At 46.5% G+C, this 18164-nt stretch overlaps 1 long non-coding RNA gene across 1 annotated transcript in view; it reads right to left on the bottom strand.

The window, feature by feature from the left end:
- The window catches only part of LOC140420375 (uncharacterized), a 36756-nt gene that overhangs the window by 14633 nt on the left and 3959 nt on the right, over positions 1-18164 (bottom strand). The gene's annotated exons all lie outside the window — the stretch shown is intronic.

Raw genomic sequence — 18164 nt, 5'->3', positions numbered from 1 at the left:
TGTTGTTCCCCCAACCCTGAATGAGCTTGAGCTGCACACAGACTCCTGTCTCCAACATCTGTGAGTAAAACACTTTCTTTTCTCCCTCTTTCCATTTATTGTCTCATTCTGACCTTCAACTGGTGACTTGCAGCAACAAAAGGGAAAGAAAATTAACCCAGGGAGGGTACAGACTCTGGAAAGGTTGGCCCAGGTCTCTCTCTGTCTGAAAGACATTGACAGCCTTTGCACCCTCAGCTTGACACATTTATTTGTCTGTCTAAAATGATGGTCTCTTTCCTAATGTTCACATTTAAAGGGCTAGTTTCCCCAGGAGATGGCTGACATGAAAGGGAACAGTAAACAGAACAAATCAAACCCAACCAATTACTTCCCTGTTGGAATACTCTCCACCATCAGCAAAGTGATGAAAGGACTCATTAACAGCGCTATCAAGTGTGACTTACTCAGCAAAACTTGCTCGTGGACGCTCAGTTTGGGTCCACTCAGCACCTGACCTCATTACAGCCTTGGTTCAAACATGGACAAAAAGAGCTGAACGCCAGAGTTGAGGTGAGAGTGACTGCCCTTGGTATCAAGGCAGCGTTTGACCGAGTATGGCATCAAGGAGCCCCCGCTAAACTGCAGTCAATGGGAATCGGGGAAAACTTTCCGCTGGTTGGAGTCATACCTGGCACAAGGGAAGATGGTTGTGGTGGTTGGAGGTCAATCATCTCAGCTCCAGGAGTTCCTCAGGGTGCAGTCCTTGGCCCAACCATCTTTTGCTGCTTCATCAATGACCTCCCTTTCATGATAAGGTGAGAAGTGGGGATGTTTGTGGATGACTGCACAATGTTCAGCACCATTCGTGACTCCTCAGATAATGAAGCAGTCCATGTCCAAATGCATCATGACGTGGACAGTATCCAGATGTGGGCTGATAAGTGGAAGTTACATTTGTGCTACACAAGTGTCAGGCAATGACCATCTCCCACAAAGGAGGATCTAACCACCGCCCCTTGACATTTAGTGGCATTAGTATCGCTGAATCCTCCACAACCAACATCCTGAGGGATACTATTGATCAGAAACTGAACTGGACTAGCCATATTAATATGGTGGCCACCAGGGCAGGCCAAAGATTACAGTGAGTAACGCACCTCCTGACCCCCAAAGCCTGTCCACCATATACAAGGCACAAGTCTGGCGTGTATTAGGATAATTACCACTTGCCTGGTTGAGTGTAGCTCCAACAACACTCAAGATGCTGCTCTACACCATCCAGAACAAAGCAGCCTGCTTGACTGCTCCCCATTCCACGAATATTCAAACCCTCCACCACCGAAGAACAGTGGCACCCGTGTATACCATCTACAATGTGCAATGCAGTAACTCACCAAGGTTCCTCAGACAACACCTTCCAAACCCACGACCACTACTATCTAGAAGGACAAGAGCAGCAGATACCTGGGTACCCCACCACCTGGAGGTTCACCTCCAAGTCACTCACCAGACGGACGTGGAAATATATTGCCCTTCCTTCATTGTTGCTGCGACGACATCCTGGAACTCCTTCCCTGAAGCACAGGGGATGTACCTACAACTCAAGGACTGCAGCAGTTCAAGAAGGCAACTCATCACCAGCTTCTGAAGGGCAACTAGGGATGGGCAATAAATGCTGGCTGAACCGCGACTCTCACGTCTCATAAATGAATTTTTAACATTTTATATCAGACAGAGATCTATCTAGTGTTATATGGAATATATTAGATCTATTATTGATGGTTCTGTGATAAAATACATGTATTATTATTTCTAGTTTTGTAAATAGTACTGTACCTACATTATATATTTCCAGTCATACAGTCATTGCAGCACTGACAGAATCCATTTGGGAACTCAAGTCAATGCTGACTCTCTGTACAGTAATCCAGTCAGTGCCATTCCCCCTCAATATCCCTGTTGAAAAATGAAATGAAATGAAAATCGCTTATTGTCACAAGTAGGCTTCAAATGAAGTTACTGTGAAAAGCCCCTAGTCGCCACATTCCGGCGCCTGTTCGGGGAGGCTGTTACAGGAATTGAACCGTGCTGCTGGCCTGCCTTGGTCTGCTTTCAAAGCCAACGATTTAGCCCTGTGCTAAACAGCCCCTAAATGAAATGAAAATCGCTTATTGTCACAAGTAGGCTTCAAATGAAGTTACTGTGAAAAGTCCCTAGTCACCACATTCCGGCGCCTGTTCGGGGAGGCTGTTACGGGAATTGAACCGTGCTGCTGGACTGCTTTCAAAGCCAGCGATTTAGCCCTGTGCTAAACAGCCCCTGCTGTTCCCCTGCAAGTTTATTTTCTTCATATTTTATTTTGAATTATTGATCATCTCGACTTCCACAACCCTTGTGGGCAGTGGGTTCCTGCTCCATGACCACTCCATGACTAAATAAAATTCTTCCTCCGAATCATCCCATCTCTAATCAGTAAATATACTTAGATGGAGAGTCTCTACTCTTGTACGGGTTGTAATGAGTTTAGATTTGTTGATCAGCATCAATCAGCACCTTCAGAAGAATTGGGAGGGGAAGGAAGTGAATCCAGTCCGTACATTACACACATTTATCGTCCAGTAACATAGACATATATCTGTCTGGCAGCCTCTGTGTCCAGGACAGGAAGCAATGAGCATGGACCTGTCAATCAGCCTGATTCAGTGCCCTCAGGAGAATTGGGAGGGTGAATATTAGATACAGCAGAGTGAGAATGGAGGGAGAGTGTGGGATTGAGATTTAGAGCATTTCAGGGAAAGAGAGAGGAAAGAATGTTCGCTGGAAATTAGAATTGTCTGTTCTGAGTTTCTATCCTGTACTAACAATGATTACTATTATAAAATCTGTTTGCAGGAAGTTCGAACGAGAGGAATTTGAGGCCGATATCTCAAACTAAATATCACATCAAGAACTGACTGAGTCACTCAATTCTTGGGAACCGAATATCATCGACCTTTGAATCTAGAAGGCGAAATGTTTATCTATTCTGTCTGCTTCAAGAGATTTTAAACATCCGTGTGTCTGGAAAAGCACTGAGACACACACACACACCAGTGTGAGACTGTTACATAGCACTGACTGTGGAAAGAGCTTTAACCACTGACACAGCCTGAAAAAATACTACACCATTCACAGCAGGGAGAGACTGTATAGGTGTTCTGTGTGTGGACGAGGCTTCAACAGATCGTCCAACGCGGTGAGACGCAAGAGCACCCGGACCATGGAGAAACCATGGAAATGTGAGGATTGTGGGAAGGGGTTCAAAGGCGTGTACGGGCTGGAAAGGCATCAACGCAGTCACACTGGAGAGAGGCCGTTCACCTGCTCTATGTGTGGGAAGGGATTCATAGCCCCGCACGAGCTGGAAAGGCATCAACGCAGTCACACTGGAGAGAGGCCTTTCCCCTGCTCTCAGTGTGAAAAGGGATTCACTGACATTGGCAACTTGCGGAGACACGAACGAGTTCACACTGGGGAGAGGCCTTTCACCTGCTCTGACTGTGGGAAGGAATTCACTCAGTTATCCAGCCTGCAGAGACACCAGCAAGTTCACACTGGAGAGAGGCCTTTCACCTGCTCTCAGTGTGAAAAGGGATTCACTCGGTTAGCCCACCTGCAGAGACATCAGCGAGTTCACACCGGGGAGAGGCCATTCACCTGCACTATGTGTGATAAGGGATTCACTCAGTTATCAAACCTGCAGGCACACCAGCGAGTTCACACCGGGGAGAAGCCGTTCATCTGCTCTGTGTGTGATAAGGGATTCACTCAATTATCCAACCTGCTGAGCCACTATGTCACTCACACCAAGAGCAGGCCCTTTAAATGCTCTGACTGCAGGAGGGATTTCAAAAGCTCCCAGCTACTGATGTCCCACCAGCGCATCCACACTGCACAAAGAGCTTTAGAACCTCATCCAACCTGATGAAACACGAGCGAGCTCACACCGGGGAAAGCGCGTTCACCTCTCCGACTGGGAAAAGATTCACTCGGTCATCACTGGCTGAGCCACATTGTCACTCACACCAATGAGAGACCCTTTAAATGCTCTGACTGTAGGAGTGGGTTTAAAAGCTCTCAGGTACTGATGGAACAGCAGTGCATTCACACTGAGGAGAGACTGTTCAGCTGCTCTCACTGCACAAAGAGATTTCAAACATCATCCACATTGCGGAGATACCAGCGAGTTCACACTTGATTCACCTGCTCTGATTGTGGTAGGAGATTGTGTGATTCATCTGCCCTGTTGACACACCAGCGAGTCCACACTGGAAAGAGGCCATTCACCTGCTGTAACTGTGGGCAGGGAGTCATCCAACATGCTCAGACATCAAAGGGTTCACAAGTGATGACGGTTAGATTCTGCTGTTATTCCTGCTGTTAATCACATCCAGGACTAATTAGGAGCATGCAGGCGGGAAAGGCCCCGGGACCGGATGGATTCCCAGTCGAATTCTATAGAAAATATGTGGACTTGCTCGCCCCGGTACTGACGAGGACCTTTAATGAGGCAAAGGAAAGGGGACAACTGCCCCCGACTATGTCTGAAGCAACGATATCGCTTCTCTTAAAGAAGGAAAAGGACCCGCTACAATGCGGGTCCTATAGACCTATTTCCCTCCTAAATGTAGATGCCAAGGTCCTGGCCAAGGTAATGGCAATGAGAATAGAGGAATGTGTCCCGGGGGTGGTCCACGAGGACCAAACTGGGTTTGTGAAGGGGAGACAGCTGAACACAAATATACGGAGGTTGTTCGGGGTAATGATGATGGCCCCACCAGAGGGAGAAACGGAGATAGTAGTGGCGATGGATGCCGAGAAAGCATTTGATAGAGTGGAGTGGGATTATTTGTGGGAGGTGTTGAGGAGATTTGGTTTTGGAGAGGGGTATGTTAGATGGGTGCAGCTGTTTTATAGGGCCCCAGTGGCGAGCGTGGTCACGAATGGACGGGGATCTGCATATTTTCGGCTCCATAGAGGGACAAGGCAGGGATGCCCTCTGTCCCCATTATTGTTTGCACTGGCGATTGAGCCCCTGGCGATAGCGTTGAGGGGTTCCAAGAAGTGGAGGGGAGTACTTAGGGGAGGAGAAGAGCACCGGGTATCTTTGTATGCGGACGATTTGCTACTATACGTGGCGGACCCGGCGGAGGGGATGCCAGAAATAATGCGGATACTTGGGGAGTTTGGGGATTTTTCAGGGTATAAATTGAACATGGGGAAAAGTGAGTTGTTTGTGGTGCATCCAGGGGAGCAGAGTAGAGAAATAGAGGACCTACCGTTGAGGAAGGTAACAAGGGACTTTCGTTACCTGGGGATCCAGATAGCTAAGAATTGGGGCACATTGCATAGGTTAAATTTAACGCGGTTGGTGGAACAGATGGAGGAGGATTTCAAGAGATGGGATATGGTATCCCTGTCAATGGCAGGGAGGGTGCAGGCGGTTAAGATGGTGGTCCTCCCGAGATTCCTCTTTGTGTTTCAGTGCCTCCCGGTGGTGATCACAAAGGCTTTTTTTAAAAGGATTGAAAAGAGCATCATGGGTTTTGTGTGGGCCGGGAAGACCCCGAGAGTGAGGAAGGGATTCTTACAGCGTAGCAGGGATAGTGGGGGGCTGGCACTACCGAGCCTAAGTGAGTATTATTGGGCCGCTAATATTTCAATGGTGAGTAAGTGGATGGGAGAGGAGGAGGGAGCGGCGTGGAAGAGATTAGAGAGGGCGTCCTGTAGGGGGACTAGCCTACAGGCTATGGTGACAGCCCCATTGCCGTTCTCACCGAGGAACTACACCACAAGCCCGGTGGTGGTGGCTACACTAAAGATTTGGGGACAGTGGAGACGGCATAGGGGAAAGACTGGAGCCTTGGGGGGGTCCCCGATAAGAAACAACCATAGGTTTGCCCCGGGGGAATCGATGGGGGATATGGAATGTGGCAAAGAGCAGGAATAACGCAACTGAAAGATCTGTTTGTGGATGGGAAGTTCGCGAGTCTGGGAGCGCTGACCGAGAAATATGGGTTGCCCCAAGGGAATGCATTCAGGTATATGCAACTGAGGGCTTTTGCGAGGCAACAGGTGAGGGAATTCCCGCAGCTCCCGACACAAGAGGTGCAGGACAGAGTGATCTCAAAGACATGGGTGGGGGATGGTAAGGTGTCAGATATATATAGGGAAATGAGGGACGAAGGGGAGACTATGGTAGATGAACTAAAAGGGAAATGGGAAGAAGAGCTGGGGGAGGAGATCGAGGAGGGGCTGTGGGCAGATGCCCTAAGCAGGGTAAACTCGTCGTCCTCGTGTGCCAGGCTAAGCCTGATTCAGTTTAAGGTATTACACAGGGCACATATGACTGGAGCACGGCTCAGTAAATTTTTTGGGGTGGAGGATAGGTGTGCAAGGTGCTCGAGAAGCCCAGCGAATCATACCCATATGTTTTGGTCATGCCCGGCACTACAGGGGTTTTGGATGGGGGTGACAAAGGTGCTTTCAAAAGTAGTAGGAGTCCGGGTCGAAACAAGCTGGGGGTTGGCTATATTTGAGGTTGCACAAGAGCCGGGAGTGCAGGAGGCGAGAGAGGCCGATGTTTTGGCCTTTGCGTCCCTAGTAGCCCGGCGCAGGATATTGCTAATGTGGAAAGAAGCCAAGCCCCCGGGGGTGGAGACCTGGATAAATGACATGGCGGAGTTTATAAAGCTAGAGCGGATTAAGTTCGTCCTAAGGGGGTCGGCTCAAGGGTTCACCAGGCGGTGGCAACTGTTCGTCGAATACCTCGCAGAAAGATAGACGGAATGGGAAAAAGAAGGCAGCAGCAGCAGCCCAGGATCGGGGGGGGGGGGGGGGGGGAGGAGGAACCAGAAGGACTCTCAGGGTTGTTAATATATACTGTATAATATGTATAGGTCGTTGCTACAGATAATTATATATTGGACTGTTAAATTATATTTTTGGAGAGTGTTACTTGTGATAAGGCAGTTGCCAATTAGGGTTAGTTTTCATTTTTGTTATTTATTATTTATTCATTTTTTGTTTATAAAATAGGTCATTGTTATTTGTGTTGTTATAATATTGTGTAAAGGATGCACAATGTACTGTGTTGGTTGACCAAAAATTTTCAATAAAATATTTAATAAAAAAAAAAAAAAAAAAAATCACATCCAGGACTGAACCTGGAGTGGGTGGAGGGATTTGTCTTCTCATCAACTCCTGGTGCTAGGACGTGGCGACCCTGACGAACTACTGCTCCCCGGCCTGGAATACCCGACTGTGAACTGCCGTCCATACTGCCTTCCATGGAGTTCACTTCTGCCATCATCACGGCGGTCTACATCCCACCCCAGGCGGAAGTGAAGAATGCGCTTGATGAATTGTAACCACTATAAATAAAAATGAAACAGAATACCCAGAGGCCTTGTTCATCGTGGCCGGGGACAACCAGGCTAACCTCAAGAGTGTATTGCCAAAATTCCACCAACACATCTCCTGTCCTGACAGGGGCCCCAACATCCTTGACCACTGCTACACAAACATCAAGGGCGCCTGATGATCCATCCCTTGACCGCACTTCGGAAAATCGGACCACAAGACGGTGCTCCTTCTCCCGGCATACAAGCAGAAACTTGAGCGGGCAAATCCATTTAAGAAGGTCGTGCAGTGCTGGTCTGAGGTAACAGAAGAGCTCCTACTCGACCGCTTGGAGTCAGTGACTGGTCCATATTCAAGAACACAGCAGCCAACCTAAACAAGTATGCCAGCGCCACCACAGACTTCATCAGTAAGTGTGTAGAAGATTGTGTGTCAAAGAAGGTAGTACGTACGTTACCCAACCAGAAAGAGTGGTTTAATCGGGAGATTCACTCCCGACTGAAGACAGGGTGTGAGGAGTTCAAGAGAAGCGATCCTGACCTATGCAAAAAAATCTAGGTACGACCTCTGCAAAGCCAACAGGGATGCCAAGAGACAATACCAGACTTTACATCTTCCTCACAACACACATTCCCACCCAGTTTTGTGTCATCTACGAACTTGGAAATATTACATTTAGTCCTCACATCCAAATCATTGTCTAAACTATGAACAGCTGGGGCCCAAGTACTGATCTTTGCAGTAACCCACTCGTCCCAACTGCTAAGGTGAGAATGACCCATTTATTCCTCCTCTCTGTTTTCTGCCTGTTGGCCAATCCTCAATCCATGCCAGTATATTACCTCCCATCCCATGTGTTTTCATTTTGCTGACTAACCTCCTGTGGGGTGTTTATCATAAACCTTCTGAAAATCCAAGTGTGCCACATCCACGGACTCCCCTTTATCAATTCTGTTAATAACATCCTCAAAAACTCCAAAAGGTTTGTCAAACATGATTACCTATTCCTAAATCCATGTTAAGAAGTCTTACAACACCAGGTTAAAGTCCAACAGGTTTGTTTTGAGTCACTAGCTTTCGGAGCGCAGCTCCTTCATCTGGTGTTGTAAGACTTCTTACTGTGCCCACCCCAGTTCAACACTGGCATCTCCATATCATAAATCCAGGTTAATTATTATTATCCAGGTGTCCATTTATCACATGCTTTATAATAGATTCTGGTATTTTCCCAATACTGATGTCAGGCTAACAGGTCTGTAGTTCACCATTTTTTCTCTCCCTCCCTTCCTGAACAATAGGGTGACATTTGCTACCTTAAATCTGCAGGAACCATTCCAGAATCTATAGAATTGTGGAAGATGATCATCAATGTATCTGTGATCTTGATAGCAACCTCTTTCAACACTCTGAGATGTAGAATATCAGGTCTCCCGGACTTATCAATATTCAATCCCATTAATTTCTCCAATGCAGCCTCTTAGTAATCCTTTGTTCCTCATTCTCCCTCGTTCCTTGGATCTCTAATTTTGGGAGACTTCTTTGGCTAAATTTTCCATTCCTGAGACTAAGTGTTGATGCTAGGACAGGATTCGCGAGTTCTACGATAGCAAAACTGATGCTGCACCTGGTCCAATTCAACGACTGTTGAGGGGCCAGGACCGGCACCACATGGAACTCAATCCATTCCAATGAGAAACGGTGCCGGATTTGCCGGATTCACGATTGACACTCAGGAGGCTGACAAGCTGCATAAACACACTTCACTCCCCACACACCATCCCAGCCAACAAGATGGCAGTGAGGAGAGTGGCACCCCGCTTTATGGACACCGAGCTTGAGACCCTGCTGGATGTCGTGGAGGAGAGGCGGGCAACCCAGTACCGCGGCCCGGGAAGGAAGCTGCCAGCTGCCACCATTCATCATACCTAGGCACAGGTGGCAGAGGCAGTAACCTCCGTGAGAAACACCGTCCGGACAGGCCAACAGTGCTGTAAAAAACTGTACAACCTCCTTGGGGTGTGTAGGCAGCACTGTGCCTCTGGCACCAAACCCGTCCCATGCTGTTCCTTAGCTCCACCCAAACAGATTTCACATTTTGTATTCCTGATCTGAGATCCTCCCTTATTAATGTACTGATGCCGTCCCTTATTATCAGTGCAACACCACCTCCTTTTCCTTTTTGCCTGCATCAACAGCAAACTCAACAATCATTAACTTCAGACCCATCATCCAAGTCATTGATATAAATTGTAAAAGATTGACTCCCCAGCACTGATCCCTGTGACACACCACTCGTTACATCTTGCCAACCAAATAATGACCTATTTATGCTAGTCTCGGTTTTCTGGTAGCTCGCCAATCTTTCACTGTGAAAGACAGTTCTGGAGTTAAAGGCTGCCAGATTGGGAAAAGAAAAGAACGGAACCCTCAGGAATCACTTTGGACTGATACTTTTATGGTGTAGGTTTCCTACAAAAATAATATTTAGTTAATGTTGCTTCGAGTTTGTTTGTTCCAGTAAAAGTTATAAAACCTCAAGTCATGTCATGTGATCCTTTAATTTGTTGACTGGGGATTTGATTTTTGTTTTGAAGTTACTGATCTTTACAGAGATTTTAATCTACAAGTTCTGTCTACCTATTTAAGCCTCTGGCACCTTTCTGTCTCGTTATTGATCGTGTCAATGACAGCGAGGCAACTGAGCTGAGGGCTGAATTTAGCTGAGAAGAACGGGGCCTGTGCCCCAGTTGGGAATCTGCCATGGGTGTCACACTAATAGACAGGAAGCTGCTGGAGGACTGACTGGGAAATCAGGTGATGGGGATGATCAGGGCTGATGGTGTCTCGAACCCAGGGTTTTGTGCTCCTGTGTTCAAAGTGGGGAGTCAGAGGAACAAGCTACAGAGGAACCGAAGAGAAACATTTGGGTCCCGAATATTGTGAAAATCCTTTCATGGTTACTCTTTTACTCTGGTTGTCTTTGATCCGCAAGTAATGTTCCGATATTATTTACAACCATGTTCTATTTCATGAATAAACTTGTTTCATTGAAAATGTTTGATTTTTGGTGGTATTTTTCTGCTTAAATTCATTCACTTTGGGGAAAGTGGGTGAAAGAGGTTGACAGGCTCTTTAACTGAAAGTGAGTCTCTCTTAAGCTAATTGTAAAGGAGCCAGAGGGGGAGAGGAGATTTTAGTTTTTGACACAATGTTTGAAAATATGGTTCAGAGAGTCAATTGGGATTGACTAATTTATGGAGTCTTTTTCAGGAAATAACAAGGAATGTCAATATAGGGGAACCTGTTTCTCTAGGTTTCCAGAAGGTATTCCCCAGGGTGCCACATCAAAGGTTATTGCACATAATAAGAGCTCAGGATGGTGGGGTGGGCGGGAGGAGCAACATATCAGCATGGTTAGAAGGTTGGTTAGCTAACAGGAAGCAGAGAGTAGGTATAAATGGGTTACGTTTGGGTTGGTAAGATGCAACAAGTGGAATGTCACAAGGATCAGTGCTGGGCCCTCAACTATTTTACAAACTATATGAATGAGTTGGGTGATGGGATTGAATGTATGGGGGCTAAATTTGATGATGGCACAAAGCTTGGTAGGAAAGTAATTTGTGAAGTGAACTTAAGGAGTCTGCAAATGACAAATAATAATAGACAAGAAATAGGTTAAGTGAGTGGGAACAAATTGACAGACGGACCATAACTTGGGAAAATGTGAATGTGTCCACTTTGGCAGAAAGGGTTAAATAATACAGAACATTATTTAAATGGTGAGAGATTGCTGAAGCATGAGGTACAGCGAGATCTGGGCGTTTTCAGAACCCCAAAATGTATCATGGAGTTCAACCAACCTCTCCCTTTAATGGATTTCTTGCTTTTCCGAGCACATGGCTTTTTCCTTAGATGTGGGATTACAATTATGGACACGTGGGTTTTTAAACACAAAACACTGTTTATTCCATGAACTCAACTTAACATCTTAAATAAACTTTGGATCTCTTAACACCCCTTACTTCAAAGATAACTCAGAAAATATTGCAACAGTAAATAACTCCTTAAAATGTTCCTTCAAACTTCCAAGAGACTTAACACCTTGAAACAGTATCACATCAGGTTAAAGGCTTTACTTTAAATCACCCAAATGATCCAGAGATAGTCTTTCATGGTAGAGATCCAGCTCACTGCAAAACACAGACACACACCCAGCTCTTTTCAAAACTTGCAGCTCACTGGAAACACACCGACACACACACGCTGCTTTTTAAACTGAAACTAAAAACCTGCAAAGTGTTTGACCTAAGCTCAGCCCCACCCATTCTGACATCACTGTTTTCTTAAAGGTACATTGCTTAAACATCCATGTCTTAAAGGTACCCTCACATGACAGTGTCCTGGTACAGGAACCATAGTAAATTAGTTTGCAGGTACAGCAAGTGATTAGGAAGGCAAATTGAATATTGTCATTTGTTGCAAAGGGACTGGAATATAAAAGTTGGGATGTTTTGCTGCAGTTGTACAGGGCCTTGGTGAGACCATATTTAGAGCACTGTGTATAGTTTGGGTCTCCTTATTTCAAAATGAAATGCATTAGAAGCAGTTCAGAGAAAGTTGACTCCATCGGTTCCTGGAATGGGGAGGTAACCCTCTGAGGAAGGGTTGGACAGGTTGGGACTGTATCCATTGCAGTTTAGAAAAATGAGAGATGATCTTATTGAAACATGTGAAATCTTGAGTGGAACTGACAGAGAGAATGTGGAGAGGATGTTTCCCCTTGTGGCAGAGACTAGAACTACATTTAAAAAGGATTTCCCATTGAAGACGCAGATGAGGATATTTCTTTCCCCTGAGGTCTATGAGTCTGTGAATCTCTCTTCTCCAGGGAGTGGTGGAGTCAGGGTCATTGATGGACCACCAGACGGACAACCAGCCTCACTGAAGTTCTCAACATGAGAGTTTTAAATGGATGTTCAATGGCTCCTCTCTTTATCCTGAACCCTCAGGAGGAGTCCAACAGGTGAGAGAAAACTCAGAGCTCTGGCCTCACAGTTGCTTAATCAGAACGGAAATGACAACTTGCCAACAGCTCCCAGGTTGTACAGAAAGAGGAAGATATTTGGCCACAAGCCCTCAGCTGAGAGAGATCTACTTTCGCTTTCACAGGCTGGCTGGAAGCATTTTAAATCTCCAGGCAGAGGGGTAATAGAGAGAGTCCAGACTTGCAGTGTGCTGCCTTCCAGGTGTAAATAGAAGTGAATTAAAATGGAGATTGCTTCTTCTCCTAGCCTTCCCTTCAGAGGTTTCTGAAGGGTTCCACCAATCACAATGAAGAATGGGGTAAATCTGAGCTGATTGACTGCTAGTCAAGTCCATCAAAATGACATCACGGGACCCTACCACACAGCACAGAGGGGAATCCCTTTGGCCAGTTCAACTAACAGCTTGCAGCGGGGTGTTTCCAAAGTCTGTAGTTCAAACCCAGAAACTGCAATAGTGCAGCAGTGAGCAAGACAGTAAAATAAAGGGACACATAGAACAGACAAGGATTTTAAAAAGATTCCTTGCACATGGACCAATTACAAACCTGTCATTGAACCATCTGTACCCGCCCAAGCCACGTCAAACTCTCAAACAATTGTCTTCCCCACGCTCCGTCCCCAGTACAGGGAGTCAGCATTCCCATGCCAAGCAGTGAAAACATGGTGGCCTTGACACCCAGGTGTTGTCCAGGATTCCAGGCACTCTTGTTTTCTCTGTCCTCTGGGAGCTGTTTATCTCCCTGTTCCCACACAGCATGTCGTCTGTTCTCAGCTCTGCTCGATTTCTGCTGGAGTTTGGTCCCTTTTACACCTTTCGGATCAATAAAACATTTGGTCAGTGAAGACCCAAACCACAATTTCCCATCCTGTCACCTGTCAACCATCCTTACCCAGAGCGTAATCGCAACAGGAATAAAAACAGGAGAAGTGTAACAATCAAATAAAAATAAATCCACAGCCAGTCATAGAATTTAATTTAACGTTCATTAATTAGCAAGAAAACCTGAAGTAGGGGGTCCTCCAGGATTTTTACAGTCCACACCTAGAGGGGGAGGAAAACTCTCTCCGACCCCTCACTCAATTTCATTCAGTTATTTTCCCGTTCTGTTCTGGCTCCACCTGGAGTAACATCTACTCGATCTTTTCTTCTCCTGAAGGAGCACCGTGAGTTCTAGGTCACTGGCACATTAGGACAGATGCTTCAAGGAACAGATCAAGCATGGATGTAAAAGATTCTCTAGCTCTCTAATTACTCTTATCCAACTTGTGGATAGTTCTTACTCAGTATTATTTCTCCCAAGCCCTTCATTGTCCCATTATCACTTTAATTTCACTCCCACTTTGCCCATGTCCAGTGTGTTTAATTCGATCCTGATTGTTTTAAAGTCAGTTTCTCTCTGGAGTGTGTCAATGTCTTGATGATGTCACAATGGTGTCTCAATATCCTGGCCACATTAACCATTTCATCTCCTGCTGTGTCTCCAGTAGCTGTGTGTGTTTGGGACCCGGTCTTCAGTCCATTTCGTCATGAATTTAGGCTTGTTATTTTTCACATGTAAGAAATCACATCTGCACATCCACACCGGTATCCCCAAAATCATGTCACATATTCTTAACTCTCAGATGCTCTGATGAAAAGATCAAAGTGAGTGTCTGTTGGTCTTACCTGCCCTGTTATGGTGGTGATATTTCGTGTAGTATCTGGGCTTTCAAATGTGGATTTCTTTAAAATAAAGTTCATGGGCCAGGGTGTAAATATATCTGGGTGGCACGGTGGTCAGCATTGCTACCTCACGACGCCGAGGACCCGGGTTCGGTCCCGGCCCCAGGTCACTGTCTGTGAGGAGTTTGCACGTTCTCCCTGTGTCTGCGTCGGTCTCACCCCCACAACCCAAAAGAAGTGCTGGGCAGGTGGATTGGCCACGCTAAATTGCCCCTTTAGTGGAAAAAAATAATTGGGTCCTCTAAATTTTTTTTAAAAGCATGTCAATATTTCCAAGAGATAGTGATCAACTTTTTCATCCCGTCTGCACATTCCAGACTTTCACTAGAACGTCGGAGGATACCAGATTGATATATTCCATTCACCCACACCCAAGGTAAACATTCCAATCATTTATTGTCCAGGACAATATTCCCAGTATCTTTCAAACAGAAATTAAACATTCCCGTTCGATCTCAGGTATTAACATATCCTGTTTGTTTGTTTATGTCAGGCTGGGATTGTTCACCTTGGAGCAAAGGAGGTCGAGGGGAGATTTTAGAGAGGTGGACAAGAATATGACAGGTTTATTTGATTTGATTTATTATTGTCACATGTATTGGTATACAGTAAAAAGTATTGTTTCTTGCATGCTATACAGACAATGCATACCGTACATGGGAAAGGAAGGAGAGATTGCAGAATATAATGTTACAGTCATAGCTCGGGTGTAGAGAAAAGATCAACTTAATACGAGCTAGGTCCATTCAAAAGTCTGATGGCAGTATGGAAGAAGCTGTTCTTGAGTCGGTTGGTACGTGACCTCAAACTTTTGTATCTTTTTCCTGACGGAAGAAGGTGGAAGAGAATATGTCCGGGGTGTGTGGGGTCCTTAATTATGCTGGCTGCCTTTCGAGACAGCGGGAATTATAGGCAGAGTCAACGGATGGGAGGCTATTTTGTGTGATGGATTGGGCTACATTCACGACCTTTTGTAGTTTCCTGCGGTCTTGGGCAGAGCAGGTTCAATACCAAGCTGTGATACAATCAGAAAGAATGCTTTCTATGATGCATCTGTAAAAGTTGTTGAGAGTCATAGCTGACATGCCAAATTTCCTTAGTCTTCTGAGAAAATAGAGTCGTTGGTGGACTTTCTTAACTATAGTGTCGGCATGGGGGGGACCAGGACAGGTTGTTGGTGATCTGCACACCTAAAAACTTGAAGCTCTTGACCCTTTCTACTTCGTTCCCATTGATGTAGACAGGGGCATGTTCTCCACTACGCTTCCTGAAGTCGATGACAATCTCCTTCGTTTTGTTGACATTGAGGGAGAGATTATGGTCGTCACACCAGTTCACCAGATTCTCTATCTCATTCCTGTACTCTGTCTCGTCATTGTTTGAGATCCGACCCACTATGGTGGTGTCATCAGTAAATTTGAAAATCGAGTTGGAGGGGCGGGGAATATTTTGATGCGGTGAATGGTAATGACCTGGAACTCGCTGCCTGTGAGGGGGAGGTGTTGTGTGGAAATGAAGTCAATGGAAGATTTCAAACAGAAATTGGATCGGCATTTGAGGGAACTAAACTGCAGTGCTGCAGGGATAGAATGGGGCACTGGGAACATATCAGCCATGACAGGTCAATGGATGGGAGGCAGGTTTGTGTGATGGACTGGGCTGCGTTCACGACTCTGCAGTTTCTTATGGTCTTGGGCCGAGCAGTTGCCATACCAAGCTGTGCTGCAGCCAGATAGGATGCTTTCTATGGTATCTCTGTAATAAAAGGTAAGATTCAATGTGGACATGTTGAATTTCCTTAGTTTCCTGAGGAAGTATAGGCGCTCTTGTGCTTTCTTGGTCGTAGTATCGACGTGGGTGGACCAGGACAGATTGTTGGTGATGTGCACACCGAGGAATTTGAAGCTGTCAACCATCTCCACCTCGGCCCCATTAATGCAGACAGGGGTGTGTACGATACTTTGCTTCCTGAAGTAAATGACCAGCTCCTTAGTTTTGCTGACATTATTGTCATTACACCATGCCACTAGGTTCTCTATCTCCCTCCTGTACACTGACCCATTGTTGGTTGAGATCCGACCCACTACGGTCGTGTCATCAGCAAACACGAGGTGGAGGTTGAGCCAAATTTTGCATATAGGGAGCTAAGTAAGCAGCCTTGTGGAGCCCCGGTATTGAGGACTACCGTGGAGGAGGCATTGTCGTTTATCCTTATTGATTGTCGTCTGTGGGTCAAGAAGTTGATGATCCCATTGCAGGGGGAGGAGCTAAGTCCTAGGTTTTGGAGTTTTGATATGAGCTTGCCTGGGATTATGGTGTTGAAGGCGGAGCTGTAGTTAATGAATAGGAGTGTGACATAGGAGTCCTTGTTGTCGAGATGCTCCAGGAATGAGTGTAGGGCCAGGGAGATGGCGGTGGCATCTGCGGTGGACAGGTAGGGCCATGGCGTCTGCGGTGGACCGGTTGCGGTGGTATGCGAATTACAGTGGATCAAGGCACTCTGGGAGTATGAAGTTGATGTGTCTCATGGCCAAACTCTCGACGCACATCATAATGATCGATGTCAAGGACACCGGATGGTAGGCGTTGAGGCACATTGCCTGGTTCTCCTTTGGCACCGGTATGGATGGTGGTCTTTTTGAAGCAAGTGGGAACCTCGGAACGGAGTAGGGAGAGATTGAGGATGTCCGGAAACACATCCGCCAATTGGTCCGTGCAGGACCTGGGTGCACGCCCAGGGCTCCTGTCAGGACCCACCGCTTACCGAGGGTTCACTTTCAAGAAGGCCAATCTGACTTGGGAGGCTGTGACGCTGGGTATGGGTGTGTCCAAGGCTGCTGGGTCAGTTGACAAATGTTTGTTGGTTTCCTGCTGAAGGGAACATAGAATGCATTGAATTAGTCTGGTATTGTCTTTTGATGTCCCTGTTCGCTTTGCAGAGGTCGCACCTAGATTTCTTGTATAGGTCAGCGTCACCTGTCTTGAACTCCTCAGATGTGGCCTTCCGAATCTCCCGAATAACCATAGTTTCTGGTTGGGTAACAAACGTACTACCTTCTTCACGCAATCTTCTACCCACTTGCTGATGAAGTCTGTGATGGTGCTGGCATACCTGTTTAGGTTGGCTGCTGAGTTCTTGAATATGGACCAGTCCACTGACTCCAAGCAGACACGCAGGAGCTCTTCCGTTGCCGCAGACCAGCATTGCACGACCTTCTTAATTGGATTCTCCCGTTATGTTTCTGCTTGTATGCCGGAAGAAGGAGCACCGTCTTGTGGTCCGATTTTCCGAAGTGCGGTTGGGGGATGGATCGAGAGGCGCCCTTGATGTTTGTGTGGCAGTGGTCAAGGATGTTGGGGTCCCTGTTGGGACAGGAGATGTGTTGGTGGAATTTTGGCAGTACACTCTTGAAGCTGGCCTGGTTAAAGTCCATGGCCACAATGAACAAGGCCTCCAGGTATTCTGCTTCATGGTTAGGTGTGACCTCGCTTGTGTTTCATCAGGTTTGATGTGGTTCTAAACCTCTTTGTACAGTGAGAGCAGCTGAACGGTCTCTCCTCAGTGTGAATGCGCTGGTGGATCATCAGTACCTGAGAGCTTTTAAACCCACTCCCACAGTCAGAGCATTTAAAGGGTCTCTCATTGGTGTGAGTGACATTGTGGCTCAGCAGGCTGGATAATTGACTGAATCCCTTCCCACACACAGTGCAGGTGAATGGCCTCTCCCCAGTGTGAACTCGCTGGTGTGTCTGCAGATGGGCGAACCGAGTGAATCCCTTATCACACACAGTGCAGGTGAATGGCCTTTCCCCAGTGTGAACTCGACGATGGACCAGCAGGTTGGGTAACTGAGTGAATCCCTTCCCACACACAGAGCAGGTGAATGGACTCTCCCCAGTGTGAACTCGATGGTGTCTCTGCAGGTGGGATAACCGAGTGAATTCCTTCCCACAGTCAGAGCAGGTGAATGGCCTCTCTCCAGTGTGAACTCGTTCGTGTCTCCGCAGGTTGC

This window comes from Scyliorhinus torazame, chromosome 5, assembly GCF_047496885.1.
Source record: "Scyliorhinus torazame isolate Kashiwa2021f chromosome 5, sScyTor2.1, whole genome shotgun sequence".
In the NCBI taxonomy this organism is placed as follows: domain Eukaryota; kingdom Metazoa; phylum Chordata; class Chondrichthyes; order Carcharhiniformes; family Scyliorhinidae; genus Scyliorhinus; species Scyliorhinus torazame.
This window is presented reverse-complemented; position numbering and strand designations above follow the sequence as displayed.